At 42.2% G+C, this 12678-nt stretch overlaps 1 non-coding gene across 1 annotated transcript; it reads left to right on the forward strand.

Moving 5' to 3' along the window:
- Positions 1–10936: 10936 nt before the first annotated feature.
- On the forward strand, positions 10937–11064 carry LOC129670858 (small nucleolar RNA SNORA27). The gene has a single exon (XR_008719266.1). It is a non-coding gene; the product is annotated as a small nucleolar RNA SNORA27 (small nucleolar RNA).
- Positions 11065–12678: the final 1614 nt, after the last annotated feature.

Below are 12678 nucleotides of genomic sequence, written 5' to 3' on the forward strand. Positions count from 1 at the left end.
GTTCTTCACACTGTGGTGACACCCATTATAAAATTACTTTTGCTACCCCTTCATAACCACGTTTTTGCTACTGTTATTAACTGTGGCGTGTAAATATATGTGTTTTCTGATTGTCTTAGGCAATCCCTGTGAAAGTGTTACTCATCTTCCCAGATGGGTCTCTACCCACAGGTTGAAAATCATAGAACTTTTGCACAGTACCCTCAGGTTGCGCTTTCTGTTCCCTTAGCTACTCTTGTAAATGAATAGAACTATTTTTGTGTAGAGGGATTTGCTTAACACCTTCTAGACTGTAGGTTCCTTGAAATCACAGAACTTATCTTTGTGCCCACAACACAGAGCTCAAGGTCAAAAACAGGACATGTATCCACTTAATATCCTTGCAAGAATGGATTAATGAATTAATAAAAAAAGAAATTTCAAGCATTTGCAGAGATATTTGCCAAGAAAGTAATTTTAAACGTTGGCAGTATTTCAAAAGTTTCTACTTATTGCATCTTTTCTCTCTTATTTTTAAAGTTTATTTCCCTGTGGTAAACAGCAGTTGTTCTCAAATTATAGTCTAGCCAACTGCAGAAATCCCCCAAGATCTCTTTAGAAGGTCTGTGAGATCACAGCATTCCTAAGGATTTCCTTTCCTCGCTGTTTGGCATTAGCACTGATGTTGGTGAGTAGCGGGGCACCTTGGCCTGTGAAGAATGGTAGCAACAGACTGCACTCCTCACCGTGTCTTCCATGGTAAGGAAAGAAGAAGGAGAAACCCAGCTTCACCCAAAAGTTTCCTAAGTAAGTCAGTGAATGGTCTTACTTTTAGACATCTCAGCTTTTGAAGGCAGTGCTCTGAATGGCACAGTGGGGTGTCCGGGAGGCTCCTCTGCTGCCTGATGAAGCTTCATGTGTGGCTTTCTCAAGGGCACATGTATGTATGATGGTTCTTGAGGTGAGCTTAACATCCTTCCATGGGATTCTGTTGGTGTTGGACATACCAACTGACAAACTATGGTTCTTCAGAATTGAAGATTTCTTTTATTTTTTTTTATCTTCTGCCTTTCTTCTGTCTGCCTTTATCTATCTATCTATCTATCTATCTATCTATCTATCTATCTATCTATCTATCTATCTTTTACGACAGGGTCTCTCTTCTCTCTACATAGCTCTGGATATCCTGGAGCTCACTATATAGACCAGATTGGTCTCTAACTCCTGGTCTCAGAAAATTCAGCTTTTACTGTCAGCCAGATATTAAAGAGATCAACAAAACTTTAAAATAGAGGGTTGGAGAGATGGCTCAGCACTGCTCTTGTGGAGAACCTGTGTTTGGTCCCCAGTGATCACCTATAACTCCAGGAGGTTGTCAGTATCCAACCTAATTTTCTGTCCTCCTTGGGTACCCAAATGCATGCAAATACATGTACACATAGAAAATTACACACACACATTTATTTTTAAAAAAGTATGTAAAATATGTGTTTTAATTTCTAATACTGTTCGTAACAACAGACATCCTCCATACAAGCTAAAGTTTCTTTAGGTTGATTTCTTAACAACTCCTAAAAGTGTTAAGCTGGCCTGAGACCCAAACACTGTTCTGCCTTATTTAAAGAAAACATGGAATGCTAAAGAAAGACCACAATTTTGCTAACAAGAAAAAAAAAAAATTTCAAAAATTTTCTAAAATGGTTCCTGTTTGCGAGTTTAAGCCAAAGTTCCAAGCTGCACATATGGAAAGTGAGATAGACCAAGTGCTCTGGCTGGCTGTGTGTGTCGATTTGACACAAGCTAGAGTCATCAGAGAGGAAGGAGCCTCAGCTGAGGAAATGCCTCCATGAGATCCAGCGGTAAGGCATCTTCTGAATTAGTGATCCATGGGGGAGGATCCAGCTCACTATGGGTGGGGCCATGCCTGGGCTGGTGGTCCTGGGTTCCATAAGAAAGCAGGCTGAGCAAACCAGTAAGCAGCACTCCTCCATGGCCTCTGCATCAGCTCCTGCCTCCAGGACCCTGCCCTGCTTGAGTTCCTGTCCTGACTTCCTCCAGGGATGGACTATGATCTGAAAGTGTAAGCTAAATAAACCCTTTCCTCCCCAACTTGCTTTTTGGTTGTGGTGTTTTGTTGCAGCAATAGAAACTCTGACCAAGACCCTGAGATTATCCAAATGGTTTCTGGCCCTCTGATCTCATTTTAAGAGTCTGGTGTGACATGTGATATAGACTCAGTTAATAGATTATATTTGTATGAGAATAATAATTGCGCTATAAAAGGACTGGGAACCAAACAAGGATCTTATTTGCATTTGCATTTTCTTGTTCAATATTCAGATAACAAAACCAAAGCTGAATTTTAGGTTATGTAACAATAAAGTATACACTAAGATGTACAATTCTCTTCAGAATATACGACAGTTATGTGGAATATTTGATTCTAGTAAAGGTTTGGGCTTAAACGTCCATCAAATTCTATCAGTTACAATAAGTTTCCAGAAACTCCTTCTGTCAAATAATGCCTGAAATGAGCTTTGAGCTACGGGTTAAAATGTCATCACCATTAAGATTTTTGTATACATACTCATTTTACGTATACCTTTAAACCTTTTGATACCCTTCCCTCCACTTATGAAGTGTTTAAAACAAACAAACAAACATACAGACTCTCACAGACCTCCCATGTTGGCTGGATGGTCCCCACCCCCAACTGTAGCTTCATGGGTCAAAACGACATAAGCCAGGTTCAGTGAAATTCAAGTTCACTAACTAGTTGGGTGTGACAAGTGGTGTGGCTTCGAGGATGATAAAGCTCTGTCAGCAGACGGCCCACAGCTCCGTCTACTTCCATAGACCTCCTTCCAGTTAGATAAAGGAAGTCGCTACTAAGCACGCGCACCTCCTCACTACACTGCAGGTGGGTACAGGGATGCTCTGCCAAAGGTCTCTTCCTTGGGGCAATGATATTGGGGGTGGAGTTCAGGGAAGTACTTTAGCTCCGCCCTCAGGTACTGTTGCTCTTATGAGGTCTGTAAGAGACTCTCTGGTCTTTCCATCATGTAAGAACACACACACACACACACACACACACACACACACACACACACACACAGTGAGAGAGAGAGAGAGATGCCTGTTGTGTATTTGAATACACGGTGTGCGTGAAAGCAGAAGAGAACTTACTTATCAGTCCTGGGCCCTACCTCCTTTGAGACAGGGTCTCTTCGTTGCTTGCTGCTGGGTTGTTGCCAGGCCAGCTGCCGGGAACTTCCAGGGACCCTCTTGTCTCCATGACCCACTTCCTTTGGAAGCACTGAGATTACAGACATGCACCGTGGTGCCAGGCTTTCAGTGAGACATGGGCTCTGGGAATTCAAATGCAGGTCCTCAGCATATGCAGCAAATGCTATTTCCCCGAGTCATCTCTGCAACCCAAGAAAGGTATCTTCCAAAGAGCCAGGAAACATGTTCTCATCACACACCAAATCTGTTGTGATCTTGGACTTCCTGGCCTCCAAGGCTGTAAGAAATAAATCCCTGCTGGCACGAGCCGCTCAGTTTATAACATTCTGGGAGAATGGTCCAATCTGAGCAGTGTCCTGAATTTAATCACGTAAATTATTCTTGTTATCTTCAGGAAGTGAAAACATAACAACAACAAAGACTGAAACATTTAAGGATCCATGTCAAGTACGGTAATGGACTGGCTATCCCAGCACTCGGGGAACTGGAGGTATGACCTGGAGTTTGCCAGTCTGAGCTGTGTAGGAAGACCCTGCTGTGAAGGTCTTAAAGCTGATTTTAAGCCCATAGCTAGAAATGTGAAGCCTCTAAAAGTTTTTCATGCTCACAAACTAGAGGAGCTCTAAACAAAGGCCACATTTATCTCAGATCAGTACATATCAGCTCCCACTTTCTGAGTGGGAACCGTTTACATTTCCCAGTTAAAATATATTAAGCTTCTACATAAAGGATACTTACTTGAAAAATGTATACAAAACTCCTAGTTAGTGAATCCTGACAACATCTGCCCTAATCTACAGTCTTAATGTCAGTAAAGTCAGTAAAGTCAGTAAAGTCCACCACTAGGGGTCAAATGGTCCCTTTCTTGTGTTGTGTAGGTGTGACTTGAAATTATTCGGAAAGTTCTTCTTCTTATTATTATCGTTTTTCCTGAGACAGGGTTTCTCTGTGTAGTCTTCGCTGAAAGAAAGGCCATGTGTGGTTTACAATGTATAGAACAGTTACTAAGCAGCCTTTCATGGAGGAGTGGGAAATCAGTGAAAGAACTGACCATGTTAGTTTTATCTGAGAAACAGGCGGCTTCTATCTGTGTGTCCTCTTCGTCCCCACCGTCTTCTATCCTGTATTGAATCTCTTCTAGCTACTAAATTAAAGACATTCCTTACAACTCCTACACTTAAGCAACTTCTAGTATCCCAACTTTTATTTTAAAAGCAAGTGAGATGCTGGTTTACTTGTTTTATAAGAAAGGATCCCAGTTCTTAACATTTATTTTCCTTTGGGTTAGTTATTTTTTTTTCTTTAAAATGATTTTTTTTATTTCTTTATTTTTATTAGGATACAAATTAATAGGTTTTAAATTTTTTTTTATTTATTACAATTTATTCACTTTGTATCCCAGCTGTAGCCCCCTCCTTCGGCCCCTCCCAATCTTGCCCTCCTTCTCTCTTCTCCACCCATGCCCCTCCCCCAGTTCACTGATAGGGCAGGTCCTCCTCCCCTTCCCTCTGACCCTAGCCTATCAGGTTTCATCAGGACTGGCTGCACTGTAGTTATTCTTACTCTTTTTCCCCTGGTGATAGAGTTAATGATGCCATCACAAAGCCACAGTATGGTCAGGAGTGAGGTGTCGAGCGTTTAAAGACAAACTCTTGCCTCCCAGATGGAGTGAACAATTGCTGGACCCAGGAAAAGACAACAAAACATTAACCTCATTTTCTGAATCTCTCTACCCAGGGATTAAATTAAATGATATTTGCTTGGTAAAATCGAAATGTCTTAATGCTCCCCAAGCCTGCGAGAAATTCTCTCTTGGAGTTGCAAGATGGTTTATGAGCTTTGTTAGTTGTCAGTTGTGATTGATTAGAATGCTGCCGAGAGCTTGAGAATTACTTGCTGCTGATTGATTACTGCTCTGCTCTTTACCTGGTTCAGAAGGTGCATGTACAGAGCCACTTCAGAAGCTGCAAATACTCACCAAGGAAGGAAAGCGTGGTGGGTATCTGAGCTCCCTCTAGAGATCACCGGACTATTTAAGAAGGGACATTTGCAACTCCCTGGCTCTGTTGCTGAGAAAACATGGAGGCGCGCAGACTGTTGATGACAGGACTTGGTTATGAGAACTCCACGAGGCTGAAATGAATGATGTATTCTTCCCTGGAGGCAGATGGGTAGCTCGTAAGAACTTCCTCCAACAAGGAAGTTCGGATCCCTGCCACATCTTCCACCCCCTCACAGTGCCTGCTTCCTCCTCCTGGAACCCGCCACTGATGGCAGGGACCTGTCCCCAGAAGAAAGAAGCTTGCAGTTGAGGTTCCCACCTCCCTTTTGGGGGTAGAGGGTGGTCTAAGAACTTGATTAACGACTGTGAGGCAGCGTGCAACATCCAGGACTAGATGGTGAATCCATCTTAACTAATGCCTGCTGTGTTAAGGAACTCTGATCTAGAACTTAACACAAGAAGCCATTGCCATCATTAGGGCTGTACCCAGAATGCCCCAGAAACTACTTGCTACTTACTTCTGGCCTGGCTGTGGCCAGAAAACAGCTATCTGAGGACTTTGGGAGAGACAGTGTCCTTTAGGCCATTGTTAAACTCTCTGAGAATGAAGAGGGCATTTTTTCAGGCAGAATCTTGCCGGACTTTCCTGCAAACTAGAGGCATGAGTAATTAGCCACCCCACAACCCCATGGCTTGGCTAGGCTACTAGGCCTCTCTGGCACCCCACATTCCTGGGCATCACCCTGACCTCCCACACGAGGCTCTCTCCTTCCCTAATTGCTTCAGCCAGCTTGGACTTGAATCCAAATTGTCTAGACTGGTGTTCTAAGTGAATACTGGGGAAAGCTGGGATGACTGGACCTTGAAGTGTCTTTGCTTGCATACCTTTCCCTTCATTCATCCCCAAGACCAGTCTTCAACCTTTGTTCCTGCAGACTTTGAGCTCAGAGCTCTCTGAGCAGATACTCATCTGAAGTCTGAGATTTGGACTGCCTTCAAGAATCCAGCTGTGTCTTTTGCTCAGGGCTGATGTTCTTACATTTGCATTATTAACTTGCCCTCCAGCTCTGAGCCCTAGTTCCTCCTGAGCCTGCATGTCATCTTGGCCGCACAAGCCAGACTGGCCAGTCCTCTGCAGCTTGCCTCTGAGTGGCTGCTCTGCCATAGCCACGTGTCTGTGGCAGTTCCCAAGAAGTCACGGAGCAAAATTAAAATTAACGTTTAACGAAAGTGCGGTGGGCCAAGCACCTAAGCAAATTCTCCTGTGGAGTCTAGAAAGAATGCTGAACAGATTTCTTCAATTACCCTGGATGAGAATTCTGAAGGGGCCTGGTGGTGGTGACCCAGGCCTTTAATTCCAGCACTTGGGAGATACAGGAGGCAGATCTCTGTGAGTTTGAGTCTAGCCTGTTCTACAGGGAAAGGTTTAGGACATCCAGGGCTGCATAGTGAAACCCTGTCTCAAAAAAAACAAAAAAAAAAAAAAAAAAGAATTCTGAAGGGATGCCTAGATAATAAAGTAAAATAAAAACTGCCTGAGACAAGGGTATATATCATCATCACTGGAAATGGAATGATCTGGAATCAACAGTTGATCCTTTTATTGGCTCTTTTTATAGATAAGGATCAATGCCTTAGCCAACATAACTCTTAGGAAAACACAATAAAATTAGGACCAGAAGATTTCTCCCTTCTGGACATAATGTTCTTATTAAATAAGTGCCCAGTGTCTATCAAAACCACACCATTGCAGTTTAACCATGCTGGAGTATGTGATTGGTGTTAGGAAAGAAGGAAAAGATGCAGGCAGTATATTCCTACCACAAAGCTTGTATGAAAATGGTGAAAGCAAGGCACAACTGATACAAAACAAATATTAGTTGATGCTCACATAACCAAAATGTCCTCATGTGTGAGTATTTACTAATCTATCAAAGTTTTTCGTTTGTTTGTTTGTTTTTACTTTTTGGCTTTTCAAGACCAGAGTTTCCCTATGTTCTGTGTAGCCATGGCTGTCCTGGACTTGCTTTGTAGACCAGCCTGGCCTCGAACTCACAGAGATCAACCTGTCTCTGCCTCAGCCTCTGAGTGCTGATATTATATCTATCATGATTTTAAAACTACAAATAACATTAAATAAAGTATAAGTATAAAATGGAGATCTTATTACCCTAACATCAACTGTTTTTTATTGCTCACATTCTTCATTGTGAGCTTTGTTTGCACATGGCTCTCTGTAATGGAAGAACAATTAGTCTCCTGTTCTCAAATGAGACTTGCTAGTTAGGAGACGGCAACATGACCTAGAAGTTTCTTCCCCTTTGGTTTCTTTACAGGCCATATTGGAACAGCCCCTACGTGAGCCTGATGCTGTCTAAAAGACAAGTGTCCCCTGAATGAGCAAGGCTGTCAGCCACAGCACTCCTTTTGTGTGTGTGCTCATGCCTGTGTTCTAACTGCCAAATTAGACAGTCATTACTCTGTCATTTGCTGTGTCTTCTAGGGGTTGTGGATTCTCTGCATTAATATTGTTAAGAAATTAAGCCGTAGCTATTTGTTGCTGAAATGCTTCTCAGATCCAGTTATTATTGAAAGGAAATGCTTTCATACCGATTCCATTGATATTTAGTTGAACATCAATGTGGCTGTGTGCGCATGCTCACTTGCTGTTTCCTGAGCTATCCTCAACAGGTCAGACTTTCCTGCCTGGAGGCCAAGCTCTAGGTTATACGGAAATTATTCAGAACTTTGGGGTTTGTTTGTTTAAATAATCCTTCTTAACAAAGCCCCAAACTTGAAATGTATCCAAATATAATGCCAGGACATGGCTTCAGCAGCCGTCTGGTATAAGAATGTATAAAATGTCGTGATTTCCAGTGACCTCGCTTCACATAAACACACACACATCCTCACTTGTGACATACAGAAGCTAAAGTAAAAATTAAGCAGCGTTGCTATGAGTAATGGAGTGCATGCTTGGGGCTTTTCTGGCCTCTGGGAGCTCCCTCCTACCCCCACATGGTGCACGTAAACTCATACATGCTCACACACATACACATCAAATAAAAAAAATAACCAATAAATAATTTTAAACAGTTGCATTTTAATAAAAGAATGAAACCGTATTTCAAAGGACAGCTTTTAAGATCTTCGATTTTTCGGTCAAGCTGAGGTGTAATACCACTGTATCTGCCACCAAGTCCTTCCAGTGGAAAGGAAAAAAAATAGACATTTGTGACGTTTTTATATAAGAAACCAAAACTATGTAAAACTTTCTGCTCTGACAGTGTTGACAGCCCTCCGTGTGATGCTCATTTCCCAAGAACCGAATGGAAAATTACTGGATAGGGAGTGTTAATACTCTCCCTCGAGATTAACAAGGCTCCCTGTTTATGAAGTTTTAGGGATATCAGAAGTTTGTGCAAAGGCATTTTCACCACAGATTAACTTTTCTTATATCACGCTTTTTGAAATTAAATTATCCTTTGAAACTGATATAGTCTCCATGATAATAAGTGATGATAATAAACTAAATTTATATTGGGAAATGTTCCACAAAAGCTACCTCTGCAAATTCCCAGAAGCTCTTGTGATTCAGTAACTAGTCTCACTAACTTGGTCAGTCAGGACATTGAAGACTCTCGAAGAAAGTCGTTCTGAATTCTCAGAGCAAGCCAATAAAAACCCATGATTTGAAGTTATGGCTGGTTACCCAGTACATTGTTTTCTCCAGCGGCCCAAGTGCTGATTACAGCAAAGCAGCCATTAAAAGTCCCCCAAAGGGTTACATTCAAACTAGTTTATTGCTTCAACCAATATATTTTATCTCAGTCAAATTCAGAGATTTCCATTTTGTGCTCCTTCAACTGTGGTCCTCCACCTGCTGTGCTGAGCAAGCACAGTTTGAAAGCCCTCTCTTAGCAGTACAAACAGGCACCTCTGTCTTCCCTTGTGCCCAAGCTCTCTCATCCACTGTCCTCCCTCTCAGCAGGACACTACCGTGTATAATGTGCTTACAATTATTTTTAAACTTCTTTCCATGAGGTGATATCTGCGTGCCAACTGGGGAGAGAATGTAATCAATCCACCCCACAGAAGTTGAACCGTGGGTCATGTGAAAGACAGGAGGTGTTTGGTGGAGTCTCCATGAGGCTGCTAAGCTCACTGTTGTGTGACTGTATCACTCCAGATCTGAGAGCTCCCAGTGCTCACAGGATAGTCAGTCATGGAGTCAGCCCAGGTGGGAGAGAGTTTCTCCTGCATTAATTATGGGGGTGGGGAAAGACAAAAGGGTAGGAGAGAAGAAGGGAGGAGAAAAATGGAGGCAGGGGTGGGGTGGAGAAATGAGGAAAGAAAGGGGAGAAAAGAAAAAGACAAGAGACAAAGGAAAGGCAAGAGAGAAGGGAAGAAGGCAAGACCGGGCACACATGTATGGGTCTCTGTTTTTTGAGGAGTGGTAGCATTCATGTGGCCAAGAAAGATGACTTTCGCGAAAGGTTGACATCATCCAGCCAAGATCCCAGTTTCTGAATCTGTGTATGAGAAGTTACTAATTGGGCAATGGTGATATAGTCAAAGAACTAGATGAAAGCACAAACTACTCATGTTGAAGAATAACACAACTACACCTGTGCTGATGGCTGGGACACCTGTAGATTACCATCTAGTTTAGTTGCTAGGCAAATCTGGCCTGTAGGTAAGGTAAGGCTGGCTCTTGGAAGGGCATCCCCCTGCCACTCTAGCAATCTCAACTCAGGAAGTGCCAGCAGCAGCCACTTAGGTCCAAGTCTGAAAGCCTCAGTGTACCACACTTTTTTTTTCTTATGCCAAAAAAGTGAAATAAGAGAAAGAAATCCCTTTCTGACTAATGGAAAATGAGCCAGGGATGCCAACCAGTCCTCCTCCTCTCCCTCACCTTCCCTACCTAAGGCTTATTCTGTTTCCCAGTCATCTGTTATAGCAACAGAAGCTTGGCTCTTTCTTTCTCCATAATCCTGCTTATGTGATCTTTCCAAAACATTGGCACATTGAACTCCATTTGATTAAGGATCTTAAACTCCCAGGCCCTGCCTTTGCCTGAGGAGAAAATTTAGAAACACCTAAGCCAAGGACTTCTGTGACCAGTGGCAGATTTAACTCTACAGTCTCCACTTCTCATTAGAGCTTCACCCAAATCTTGTATGAAATGGTCTGAAAATGGTCATGTTCTTTCCTTGTGCCATGTCTGCTACAAGGCTGCTTCACCGAAAGCTTCTCAGTCTTTCACTCTGTAACCAGCTGCCCATCATCATCTCTCCCACGACATCTTACTGCTCTAACCTGCCCTACATGCCTCCTGTGTCCGTAGTCTGAGATGCTGCTTTGGTGGCTGCTCTGCTCTTACGCCGTCACTTTCTTCATGGAGATACCTGTGAGCATCCGCTTATTTTCCTATCTTCACACTACATTTTGAATTTTCTTCTGGACCAATAGCATAGCTCAATTGAGTAAACTTTTATCAAATATTAATGAATTAGTAATATTCACTAAGAAGAAGAAGAAGAAGAAGAAGAAGAAGAAGAAGAAGAAGAAGAAAAGGAGATAAGAAAAAGAAGAAGGAGGGAGAGAGAAGAAGAAGGAGAGATAAGAACCAGAAGGTTGGGGCATAAGGTGATGATGGCAGAGTTGTTTCTTTGTGGTGTTAATTAAATGGTTTAAGAGGAAGAAACCGCATCCCCTTTCTTTTGGCCAATTGAATTTAATGTCTTAATTGGCCATTCAAGTGGAGCAAAGGAAATAACCCTTTAAAACTAGGCAAACTTAAGTATTTGCCTTGTAACCTGTCAGGCGGAACATTGACAAAAACAAAACCAAACAAACAAAATAAAAATAAAACAAACAAACCAGATCTAGTTTCCAATCTCGCACAATTAACTGCTTTTGGGCAAAACGTTTGCCCATTTTAGAGTCAGCTAACTGATCTATAAACAATAGAAACTCCATAATTTTTAAAGATAAATATTATAAAGTACCTACAGTATTGTGTAGAATATTTTAAGATCATAACAATTAAGGATTTTACAACTAGGAATCTAACAAATATGCACCATAGGTTGTGGAAGTTGAATGTTCTCTGATTTGGCAATCAGCTAATTCAAATCAATGAAGTCAAAGAAGTGAGCCTTGAAATTTAAAATGGAGCGTTAATCAGAAGAAACCATCCTGACTCAGAAGTGGGGAAAAAGAAGAGGATGGAAGAAGGAAGGCGAAATCCAGGTCCACCAGGGGGAGTCATGACTGTGCTCCCTTTCCTCCATGCCATACTTTACCTGCCTCTATTATAGGGACAATGTCTAGAATAAGTCATACTCTATGCCATAGAATGCCATAGAGTGGGCCAAGGGCTTCAGAGTGTTTTCTTGTGACTGTGTGGGGCAGTTTCTCCCTGACAACCACCGGCTAACCTTTTAGAGGCAGGAAAGCTCTTGCCCTCACACTGCAGTAGCCTGGCAGGTTCTCCATATGTGGAATGAGTACATTTGCCTCTTTCATCACTAGGTATTCTCTCTTTAGGTTGCAGCCATGACAGTTAGAACTATTATTATATTATTATAAGACTTACAACTCTCTGTTTCTCCCCAATTTCATGTGACTGTTGGAGAGTCTCTGTATTTCTGTATAAGCTTTGTAATCAGTTTATCAGTTTTTAGGGCAATAAAGCTGGGATTAGAGTGAATCTTAGATCAAGGTGAGAATAACGGAAATTTTACTATTCAGAACTTCAGCCCACAAATATCTGTCTGTTCACCCTCCCTAACACTCATGTGCTGGAACATTTGGTTCCCAGTTGGTGATGCAGTTTGGGGAGGTTGATGGACCCTTAAGGAGATGAGGCCTCACTGCAGGAAGTTGGTCACTGGGGCAGGCCTTATGGGTTATAGCCGGCCCCATTACCAGTGCAAGTTCTTCTGCTTCATGATTACCATAGGTTTGTAGCCATCTGGCTCTTATCTCCATGGACATGGTTGTGGCATTGTGTGCTGTTTCTGTTGCCAATGTCTTCCTAACCACCATGGACCAGCTCTTCTTATGCCTTGAGCCCAAATAAATATGTCCTCCCTCACGTTGTGACACTGTGTGCTATTTTATCACCGGGGTGACAGCAGTAACGAATGGGGTATGGAGTGCCTCGTACCACAGTAATGAATGCAGTGTGATATACCTCGTACCTCTGTGACCTTATGTTCATTTAGACCAGCTTGTGTTTCTTTCAGTGGTGTCTTAAAGCTTTCAGTACAAAGCTTTTGTGCCTTGAAGATGTCATCTCTTCATGTTTATGGGTTTTGATACTGGGATAAGTTGAGTCACTTTTTAAATTTCATTTTCCATTTGTTTCCTGTAAGTATAGGATGTATTTTATGCATTGACTTTATGGTCTGTGGACCTGGTAAATTCACTTCTTGGTTCTTGTT

This window comes from Psammomys obesus, unplaced genomic scaffold (genome assembly GCF_907164565.1).
Source record: "Psammomys obesus unplaced genomic scaffold, mPsaObe1.curated_primary_1811, whole genome shotgun sequence".
Taxonomy (NCBI): Eukaryota; Metazoa; Chordata; class Mammalia; order Rodentia; family Muridae; genus Psammomys; species Psammomys obesus.